Source organism: Sorex fumeus, unplaced genomic scaffold (assembly GCF_029834395.1).
Source record: "Sorex fumeus unplaced genomic scaffold, SorFum_2.1 ptg000043l, whole genome shotgun sequence".
Classification (NCBI taxonomy): domain Eukaryota; kingdom Metazoa; phylum Chordata; class Mammalia; order Eulipotyphla; family Soricidae; genus Sorex; species Sorex fumeus.
This window is the reverse complement of record NW_026606100.1, coordinates 43,163,979-43,174,761: the sequence shown is the minus strand read 5'-3', so window position 1 is coordinate 43,174,761 and position 10,783 is coordinate 43,163,979. Positions and strand designations below refer to the sequence as shown.

Here is a 10,783-nt window from a genome sequence, read left to right as displayed (position 1 = left end):
TTGACCATGTAAATGCCTCCGGCAGAGGGATAGTTAGTCAGAGTCTGCCCATATGGTCTGATAATAGGCAGCCATTAAAATTCACATCTCTAGAGACTCTTTATGAAATGAGGAAATGCTCACGATCAAATATTATATGCAAAAACACATCACAAAACTGGTTAATCATTTTTGTGGTAAGGGAAAACATTAAAATGTTAATAGTGATTTTTTTTTCCGGAGAAGATTATAGTGATTGTCTTGTCTTTTTCTTATGCTTTTTAGCTTTTTGCCCCATAATATATTTTGATTATGTTCAGAAAACTTAAATTTTTTTTTTTGCTTTTGTTATTTGTTTTGGGGGCTTACACCCAATGGTGCTGACAGAATGCTCCCTGCTCTGTGCTCAGGGATCACTCTGAGCAATACTTCGGGGACCATATGTGGTGCTATGAATAGAATGCATGAAGGCAAGTGCTTTAATCCCTATGCTTTCTTCCAGTTCTAATTTTGCTTTTTAAAAAAGGAAAGTGAGGTGGGTTTAGATGGCTACATAGAGGAAACAACATTCTGGGTCGATGTTTTCAGAAACTAGAATACTTGACTGTTGATTCTTGACCTTAGCCTGGGTCTCGGGCTTCATTTGTTTAAGAGCATGGCCGAGTTTAATTTACAGCTTGCATGGTCGCTTCAGCAGCAGATATACTAAAATTGGAACGATACAGAGAAGATTAGCATGGCCCCTGCGCAAGGATGACACGCAAATTCGTGAAACGTTCCATATTTTTAGTTGTGTGCAGAAAGTAGATAAAGGACCATACATGATAACCTCTCAGGGTCTGGATTGCAAACCATAATGCCCAAAAGTAGAGAGAGATTATGGGGAATCATATTTGTCATGGAGGCAGAGCGAGGGTGGGAAAGGGGGGTTATACCGGGGATATTGGTGGTGGGGAATGTGCCCTGGTGGAGGGATGGGTGTTTGATCATTGTGTGATTGTAACCCAAACATGAAAGCTTGTAACTAACTCATGGTGATTCAATAAAATTAATAGTAAAAAAAAAATTACAGCCTGCCCCTTCTTCTGAGACCTGGACTTGGTGAATTGTTTGTCTTATTTGTCAGAAAACAGATATTGAAAATCAGTCACCTGCTCCTTTGCTAGTTGTGTGCAAATTGAGTCATTCACTATTGCTGCTACGTATTCTCTTTCTGATGATGTGCTGATGTATCAGTGATGTCTGCAGCCCCTCTCCCACACAGCCACACCTGAACAGGTCCCTCGTCTACCACACCTGCCAAGGAGGCTCCCCATTCTAATACGTTAGAGTTCGTGGTTGCTTACTTAAAAAAAGATGAGTGATTCATGCCTGGAATTCCAGTGCTTGTTTATAATCTACAGAACATTTATTCTGGGAAACTTGGACTTCATCTTGGTTTGAGTTTTGCGGAAAGGAATAGATTATCCTTCCTCCCCAATAAAATATGTTCCCAGCTAGCTATTGTATGGAATATTTAAACTATAAACAAAACAAAGGCTAATGACATACTTCCTGGTGGCTGCATCACGAGCATTATTTCAAGAGGAAAAATAAGTCAGCGATTCATAGCAAGTGATATTTTGTGTCAGATTTTATTGGCATTCTCTGGATGTGCATGGTACTTAAGAGTCTGTGGGAAGTGTTATATTTGTGCTTTATAAATTGAATCCCTGTTTTGGCCTACGCATCTTATCTTTGAGAAGATTTAGGATATTTAGTATGATCGATGTGTCTTTTGCACTTCAGGATCAATGTGGGATTGCATAGTAGCCTAGCTGAAAGTGGTCATATTCTATAACCATCAAGTGAAATACATGTTGGCAATCGCTCAGCAGAGGTAGGAGGGTGTTTTGGTATTTGCTTTTTATTTTTAAATAATAAAGGCCATCCTTTGGGATAATTAAAAAAAATCACCATATCTAGGCAGAAAGCAATATATTCTTGGAACACTCTGGAAACACCACACTTTCTTTTTAGCATACTGGAAACAACTGGGTCATTAAAATGCTTGTCTACTTGAAAATCAAAATCTCGACAAGGTTGAAATGTGAAACACTCCTACAGAGCCACTGAGCAGAGTGAAATCTCAGTGTAAAAGCTAATCTAGAACACTTGCTAGAAAGAGCAGCCAATGTCATCAAATTCAGTTTCATCTGCACAATGCACCCTTGAGAATCTTGTTTGACATTGTTGAATATTAGGACTGTTTGGACACAATTATGGCTATTGTTGGTCACAGCTCTGGCATGACATTAAACTAACAACATGCTTAGGCTGTCATTGTCTCAAGGTCAAATGCAGACCATACCAGAGAGCTCAGCTACAGTGAGTGAATGACAAGAAGTAAGGACAAGATCAGCATCACTGTTGGTTGATTGAGCGTCACCATTTGTAAGAATGTGATTTTTAATCAAGGTAATACTTTATTACAAGTGGGGAATAGATCAAAATCATTGAAAACCTAAAATAAAAGGATGCCCAATGGGGAAAGGCCATGAATTCCTTTAACACACAGTGCTCTGCCTCCTGGATGGCACAGCCATGGAAACCCCCAACAGCACAGGAAATGTCCTGCTTTGCAAAGGCAATCTCCTTGACAAATGTTAAATGTCCATCCAAGAAGCTGGCCGAGGAAGGTTATGAGAAATGTACCATTGAATCAAAGAGCTAGGAATGTAATCTACCAGGTTGTAAACATTAACTGTTTAGTCAACTTCTGTTAATTGAGTATCATGCTGTTAAAACAAACTCTAAATATTTATCATGGCATTTAACAAGACAGTTTGATTTATTGATTTTAATATGCCAAGTTCTCTAAAAATAGGAAGAAGAAATAATTTGTGGAAGGAGCATATGATTCTTGCTTTCAGCAGTTTTATTGATATGAATTTTATTCGTATACTGTTCGATTCATTTATTTAAAATGTAGAATTTGGGTTGGAGATATAGTACAGGAATTAAGGTGCTTGCTGTGTATGTGGCTGATCCTGGTCACATTCTCAATACCACATATGGTCCATGGGCATGGCCCTCAACCCCCTTACAGAGCCACACAAACAAATAAAATGTAGAATTCATTGGCAATTAGTAGTACTGACTGCAGGTTCTTTCTCTCCTTTCCCTGTAACCTCCAGGCTTAAGCAGATGCCGATCTACTTTCTGTCCCTATAGACTAATCTGTTCTGGACATTTCATGTTCATGGAAATAATACAGCTTTGTGATCTTTTGGGATTCATTTTTTGCGTTCACTATATGGTCTTCAAGGTTCATGCTGTAGCATGGTTCACTGCTTAATTTGTCAATGCCAGATAACATTGAACTATGTAAACATGCCATGTTATTTACCCATCCATCGGTTTATAGACATGAGTGTTGTTTTCTTTTTTCATTAATTTTTTTAATAGAATTCACTCCCAGACACGCTTGGCCCTGTGGGTGAGGTCCTGGGTGCAGTGCTTGAGCCCAGGGGTGGGGACACTGGGGCCACACTGAGCAGTGTGTAGGGGGAATCACGTGCTCTACCACTTGAGCCGTTTCTATGGCTTGCTTTGTTTTCTTTTTAATTAGCACAAATCATCCTGCTACAGACATTACTGGATTAATCTTCATGTTTAAAATGTTCTTGTCTTGGAAGGCAGTTGCTATTGCTGGGTCATACGTTAATTCTCTTTAAACTTTTTGACTAAGAGTAGCTTATGATTATGACATTAAAATTGTTTTAAAGGTTTGATCCCGTGATGTGAACTCAGGCAATCATATGTAACATGAACTGTTCATATGCCTCCCGTTCACCCTAGGAAGGTGCTTGATTCAGACACATCTGGACTTACAGGTCTGTCATTGCTCAGCAATCAAATTTTCTCAAAGGATTTTGATTTAGGGTTGTGGTCTGTCTCTCAAAAGAGAAAAAATGTAATCTTGGAAATAATCTTTCTGTGGTAATAGCGGTCCTGTGGGAGAGGAAATAAAGGAAGGTAGAAAAACTGGGAGGTTGAGCTCATAAAATCTCTCCACAGGGCTTGGGATGTGACTTAGCAGCCAAGTGCCTGCCTGAGACATCATGAGACCCTAGTACTGGAAAACCCCACAGAAACAACTCAGCAAGTGTGGGGTGGCCTGAAGTCAGATCTCAGCACTAGGCCACCCCATCTATACCTGAAAGATTATATAGATTAGCTTCCAACTTATTGTGAGTAGTTTTCTCTCTCTGAGCCTAGGTACCTAGCATTTTTTCTTCCTAAAAACATTGTGTTTTCAGCTTGCTCTCTCTCTCTCCCTCTCACTCTGTCTCTCCATCCTCTCGCTCTCTTTATCTCTCTCTATCCCTTTTTTCTTCTCTCTCTTTTTCTCTCTCCTCTCTCTCATGTCTATGTGTGTTTTGATGCAGGAACCAATTAATCTAAAAAATAGATAGGAACTCTCTCTTTAGACCATTAACGCATATACTTTTTTGTTTTGGGGTCTTATCAGGTGGTGCTCAGGGCTTATTCCTGGCTTTATGCTCATAGATCACTCCTGAGCATAAAGGAGACCCTATATGGTGCCAGGTATCAAACCTAGGTTAGCAGCAAGGGAGCAAGGCAAGTGTCTTGCTCGTTGAACTCCTTTTCAGCTTCTAATTACTTTTCAAAAAACTAAGGAGTTCTACAGTTTCCAGGGATGGGTATGTATTCTCTAAGTGCCTTTGAGGAAAGTTCAAACAAACAATTTTTATTAGTTGGAGGATTACACTCTTGTTTTTATGTATTTATCTCTCTAAAAGCCTTTAATTCTTTTAAAAATATTTTATTTAAAAGCTTTGTATCATGATTTGTTTTCTTGTAAACCTTGAAATTTTATTATTTTATTCATCTCTGCAGTGATACTCATTTGTTGAGGGCTTTATGTAAGGGTGGGAGGGGAGAGAAAGAGAAAGTGAGAGAGAGAGAGAGAAAGGAGAGAGAGAGAGAGAGAGAGAGAGAGAGAGAGAGAGAGAGAGAAACAGAAAGCAACAGAGAGAAATAGAGAGAAACACAGAGACAGAGATAGAGACTTACGCCAAGGTTTGGGAAGTAGGCCATTCTAGGTTATTGAGTGGCAGTGACCCTTCCCTGAAATGAGAGCAACTGAAAATGATAGTTTTCAGAGAAAAATCTAAAGTTGACTTTGGCTCTATAGAATAAAAAATGATGTAAGCTGTCCAAATGGAGCTAGCAGATGAGCATCTGTGCATGACAAGTAGACCTCAAGGGCACAGCTCAGGTTGAAAAGACAGTTCAGGGCATTTCAGCCTTTGGATGACAGTTCACAGCGTGGAACTACTCAGATCTTCTTGGGAGAGACACTGTGGAGGGAGGCGAGAGAGGGCTAAGTCTTGGTGGCCACCCAGGGGGTTGGGCAAAAGAAAAAGGGTTTGAGCAGGAGATTCAGAGGAGGCAGATGAAGAGTGGAAGGCAAGAGAAGAATATGTATGTCACAGCAACCAAGAAGGAGAATTCCATAAGAGAACAGGAAGGCGGGAAGGCACCCAAGTGGAAGCGCTCATCATGGGCTATTTGCAGTGAGAAGAGGAGAGCTGGAGCTGGGGAATTAAGGGATTTGGGATGACAGAGATGGACCTGAGTGTGTGCGGAGGGTTTCTCTCAGGAGTTGCAGTGTGAAAATTTTAAAAAAGCATCGAAATAAAAATGAAGTCTCTGAAACTGGATGGAAAGCGGAGTTTCATTTAAGATTTGAGGTCTGAGTGTGCATGTTCATTATAAGGGGGATGAAAGAAAGGTTCGGGGCGCATCCCTTTTATTTTTAGAAACAAGCAAGAGGCAAGATTAGCTCTTGAGAAGTAGGATGTGGAGAGAGCAGAGAGGAAAGGGCTTCAAATTATTATCTATTCAGCAGATAACTACAAAATCAAGGGAGAGAAGGAACCGGAAGTTGAGACTGTGTTAAGAATTTACCCCAAATTGGGTCAGAGTGATAGTACAGTGGGTAGGTTGCTTGCCTCGCACATGGCTAATCTGGATTCAGTCCCCGATACTCCATTTGGTTTCCCGAGCCCTACCAGAAATGATCCCTGAGCACAGAGCCAGGAGTAAGCCGAGCACCACTGGGTGTGGCCCAAAGTCAAACACATAAAGCTACCTCAGGATTGATTGTGAATTAAATTTCAGCTATGCAAAATGGAAGATTAAATTGGTGATGAATGGGTGATTCTTTCCCAATGCCTACTCAGTTGGCTGAGGATACTGTTCCAGTGTGGCATGAGTGCCTCTATACTGACGTCTCTTACTTTTGCTCATGCCCCTGTTTAGTCAGGAGAGAATAAGTCTTCAACCTGTCCCACTGTTTTCCACTGACAATGACCTCAAGCCAGCCTCCTATGACACTGCTTGGTTTTTGCTGTACTTGGTTTTACGGGATTTTAATAGTTCTTTGAAGTGATTCTGACATTCCATTTATGTTGGTTATATATGTAATTTCCTTTGAAAACAAGATTTATTTGCATCTGGTTGCTATTAATACATAGAGCACAGGATGTGACCAACATGGCGGCATGAGCAAGAAGGACTGAGGAGGGAGAGGCACCAGGTTTTCTCAGGTGGTCTGACTTGATTTCATTAGGGTCACCGTTAGCATCAACCACTCTTTATATTAGTGTCAAAGTCATGCATCTCCAAGTCTCTGAGAAGACAGTCGGCTTTCAGGGATGGGACCTGAACTAATTAATAGTGTAACATGCCAGGAACCACAATGTGGTTAACCACAAGTAACTAACGGCAAATGTTGATGAGCTGGTGGGCAGCGGGAGATGCAGAAGAGCAGATGGTGCCTGTGCTGTCCCTTCCCTCCCCTCCCCAACTCTTGCCTCTTACTACTGACTGCCCCCTGGCTGCCATCTGTACTCACCTTCCCGCTTGTAATAGCATCTTACTGTGTCAGACCGTTCTTCCAGTATTCAATGTCGGTTTCCTGCACTTCCAGGCAAGAGAGAACATGGACACTTTCCCCACCAATCACATCTCTGCATTGATCATTGGTCTTTTTGAGGACCAGGATTCGCACTGCCATTGGTTGAATCAGAGATGGGGATTTTCCCCACTTACTTTTCCCAGATCCAATGCCAAACGAAGTGTGTTGGCTTTCCCACACTAGTGCAATTGAGAATTCAGCCCAAATGAGACACTATCGACTAGTGAGAGCATTGATGTCTCAGGTGTAAGAGGCTCCATGTCCTTCCTCCTGCCTGCAGTTTTGTCACACCAGTCACAAAACTCAACCCAGGATCACGTAGTTCTGGCCACCTGGTGACAAGTCAAGACTCCCACCTGCCCCAGGCTTGCTTGATCACTTGATCACTTGACATCTTGTTACTCATCGATTTGCTCGAGTGGGTGCCAGTAACGTCTCCATTCGTCCTTGTTGCATGCTAGTGTAGCCCAATGGCGTCTGCTCGCTCCAGGAACATGAAGAGCTTCAAACCGTGCATTTAGGGTCTTGACGAAGAAGTCTGACCATGTCGTAGGTGGGTGGCCGCACATCTTTTTGATGTCCCGTGGAATCCAGTTGGTAACGACTCTAGTCCAGTGGTCGTCTCCAAATCACATTATGTGTCCAGCTCATCTGATTTTCGATGCCTTGGCAAACAAGACAGCGTCCCTGATTCTCAATCGTCAACGAAAGTTGAAACTCCGGATTCCTTCTATCACTTGCGTGAAGTGTGATACTCCAACCATAGCTCTTTCAATTCCTCTTTGGGTGACCCGAATAGCATTCTCATCCTAATTTTGAAGGGCCCAGGTCTCTAAGGCATATGTTAAAAGTTAATAGAGCACATGAAACTGGTTTATCTATGATCACTGCTACTCATTGCAAAGAGGATTTCAAAGGAATGGAAGAGAGGCATGGGTGTAGGGAAAAGAAGCAGGGAAGCAGGCATGCCAGTCTCCTCAATTTTCCACATGTTCACTCACCAGAAGCTCTCCAAGTTCCTGCTTTGGGGACTTTTGTAGAGACTTCATTGCCAGGCTTGATGAATGAAGTCTTCAACCAGAGGCTATTGAACTCAACCTTTAGTTTCTCTCCCCTCTCAGAAACCTTATGGTTTTTTGGCAGACTCCATCCCCTATCCTCAGATATTCTTCCCAAGTTACCTTCATGAGAATCAAGAAGCACCTTGATAACTCTCAATACTAAGGAAATGTCAGAACTTTGATAAACTGGGAGCCAGGAGGCAGAGATGACAATCACATCTGTATGAGAAATATATGTTGGTCACCTGAATGACTAAATATGTACATTTTCTATAAATAACAATATTGCAATGAATTTCCTGAGCCAAAATCTACCTTTCCGGGTAAAAGTCGAGAAAAATCCCTCTTCATTTTCTTTTTGGTCTCCAACCATATATGCAGACTTGTTTCTAGCAGAATATTACCCTGTCGGGTAACCAGCTCTTCCCAATCTTCCTGGGATTGTCCCAGTTTTAAAACTGTTGAGCCCAGTCCCCAGGAATTCCCTCAGTGTTGGCAAACTTGGGATGGTCGGTCACCCTAATCTTTGGTCCAGGAACAAGTGCACACTTGCAGGGCTGTGTTTCTCTTGGACCTGCAAGAATGTTTGGATGGTTGTGTCCCGAGAACTGTGTTTTGACAAAGTCAGAGGGTATTAAGTGATTTCCTCATTCAGATTTAGACCACAGTGAAAATATTAAAACTGGGCTGTTTTTGTTAATACAAGTTATGCAATGCATTGAGAGAAGGGTTTGTTGCATCAGCAGTGGCTTGAATTGGGCTAAGCGAGGAAAACCTGCAAAGAACATGTTTATAAAACCTGCTGTATTCTGAGTGAAACATAAGCCCTGCTCAGCTTTTTACAGGTGGCACTGGTCTCATGGTGTGCCTGTCTGCAAAACAGGCTGTGCTTACCCCAAATATTTGGAATTTTCAGGGTGTATTGTCTTAAAGTAATGCTAGCTGCTATGAGCAACAACCCCAACATGTATAATTGCTCAACACAAGAGAAGTTAATTTCTCACTCGTATGAAGACCAAAACAGATGTTACTGATTGACTGGTTATTCTCTTCTAAGTGGTGACTAGGCTATTTCTGTTTTGTAGTTTATCCAACAGCGGGCTTCCAAGATGGTCATGATGAACTGCATCAAGTCAACAGAAGGGGCAAGAACAAAGAGTCACGTGCATTGATGTTTGGGGAAGGGATTACTTGAATGTACATACATCATCCCGGGCCACACCCTGCTGCCATGCAGCCTGGGAAATGCTGTCAAGTTTGATGTCAGACAGCAATCTTTACCACAGTCAAGGGGACCTTTTCTCCCTAGAAACCAGAAGCAAACGTAATCCTAAATGTAAGAATCCTGACTGTAGACACAGCATTCTGGCCATTTTTCTTCTTTTTTCTAGGCTTAGAGAAGATAAGAGTCACTGTACCTTCTTTTCCTCTAAAATTATAGCTCCTTTGGGTCAAATAAAAAAATAAAGCCTCTATTCCTTAAGGTGCCATCTCAAGCTTTTTAGGAATTGAAGTGAAGTAATAATTATAAACAACTTTCAATCCATGAATGACCTTTCTGCTTGAAGAAGGCTGGAAACTTTCCCTCTTCCTATTGCTTCAAAACAGCACCACAAATTCAGTGACTTACAATGACAGTCATTTATAATCTTAGGGCTTTGCAGAAGAGCAAACACCTCCTGAATGGACTGAAATCAAGGTATTCTGGAAGCTATCAGGGAGAAGCACCTCCTTGCCTTGTCTTCTAGAAGTTGCCCTCATACCTTGGCTCATGGCTTCACCTTGTGCTGACCTTTGCTTCCATCCACGTAGCTTTGTTTCTCAGTATCCTGCTTCTCTTGTAAGAACCCATATGAATACATTGGACTCTCTGAATCTCTAGAGCTCTAATCTAGTCGTGACTGCAAGTTCCCTTTCCACATAAGGTAACATTCAAAAGTTCCTAGCATTTGGTTGTAGACATCTTTGGGTAGATGGAGGCCCAGATTCAACCCACCGGTCCCCATGGTTCTCCAAGCATCTCCAGGAGTGAACCCTAAGCACTGATTCAGAAAGTAGTCATCAGAGTAAGTTGTGGGTCACTGACTGGGGGACCAAGACATCATGAATTCTTAGCCATCAGCACTCAGAAGGGGAGGAAATGTGAAAACAAGTAAACACACAATTGCTTACCTGTCAACATCTTCATAAAAATACACTATGTATGCCAAGAAGCACATTAGAATCTTTGTAGACAGAAAAGGGAGCAAACAGAAGTGGTTCAGGTGGGGTGCGGCGGAGGGGGGGCGAACTGTATTATAGAAATAAAAGATTCCTAGGCTGATTATCTGGCTGTCTAGGGGCCATGCAAATGAATAGCGAGGGCTCCACATTCTGCCAGGAGGTCTCACAGCTGAGACAGAGGATCGCACAATGCTTTGCTCTCACTTGCATCTCCCATGAGTTCAAGAAAGCACTTTGGGGAATTGGCTGGCATCTCTGAAATACAATTCTGGACAATAATGAGAAATTAGTTATGTGGAAATGAAAGTAAACTCAGCAGAGAAGAGAGCCCGTGAGGTGCCGTGTGCCCATCTAGTTGATTTTGTGTGTGTATGTGTGTGTGTGTGTGCGCACACACGCATGTGTGCTTGGGGGATGTGGGGGCTATTACAGGGGTCCCAGGCCCATGCTGATTGCCTTACTATGTGATCTTCTTGAAACACTAGTCCTCTCATGCAGTCTGTAAACATAGTTGTTATCTATTGCTGCTCAA

At 42.0% G+C, this 10,783-nt stretch overlaps 1 non-coding gene across 1 annotated transcript; it reads left to right on the top strand.

Annotated features, from left to right (window-relative positions):
• Window positions 1-664: 664 nt before the first annotated feature.
• On the top strand, window positions 665-767 carry LOC130030003 (U6 spliceosomal RNA). The gene has a single exon (XR_008793435.1). It is a non-coding gene; the product is annotated as a U6 spliceosomal RNA (small nuclear RNA).
• Window positions 768-10,783: the final 10,016 nt, after the last annotated feature.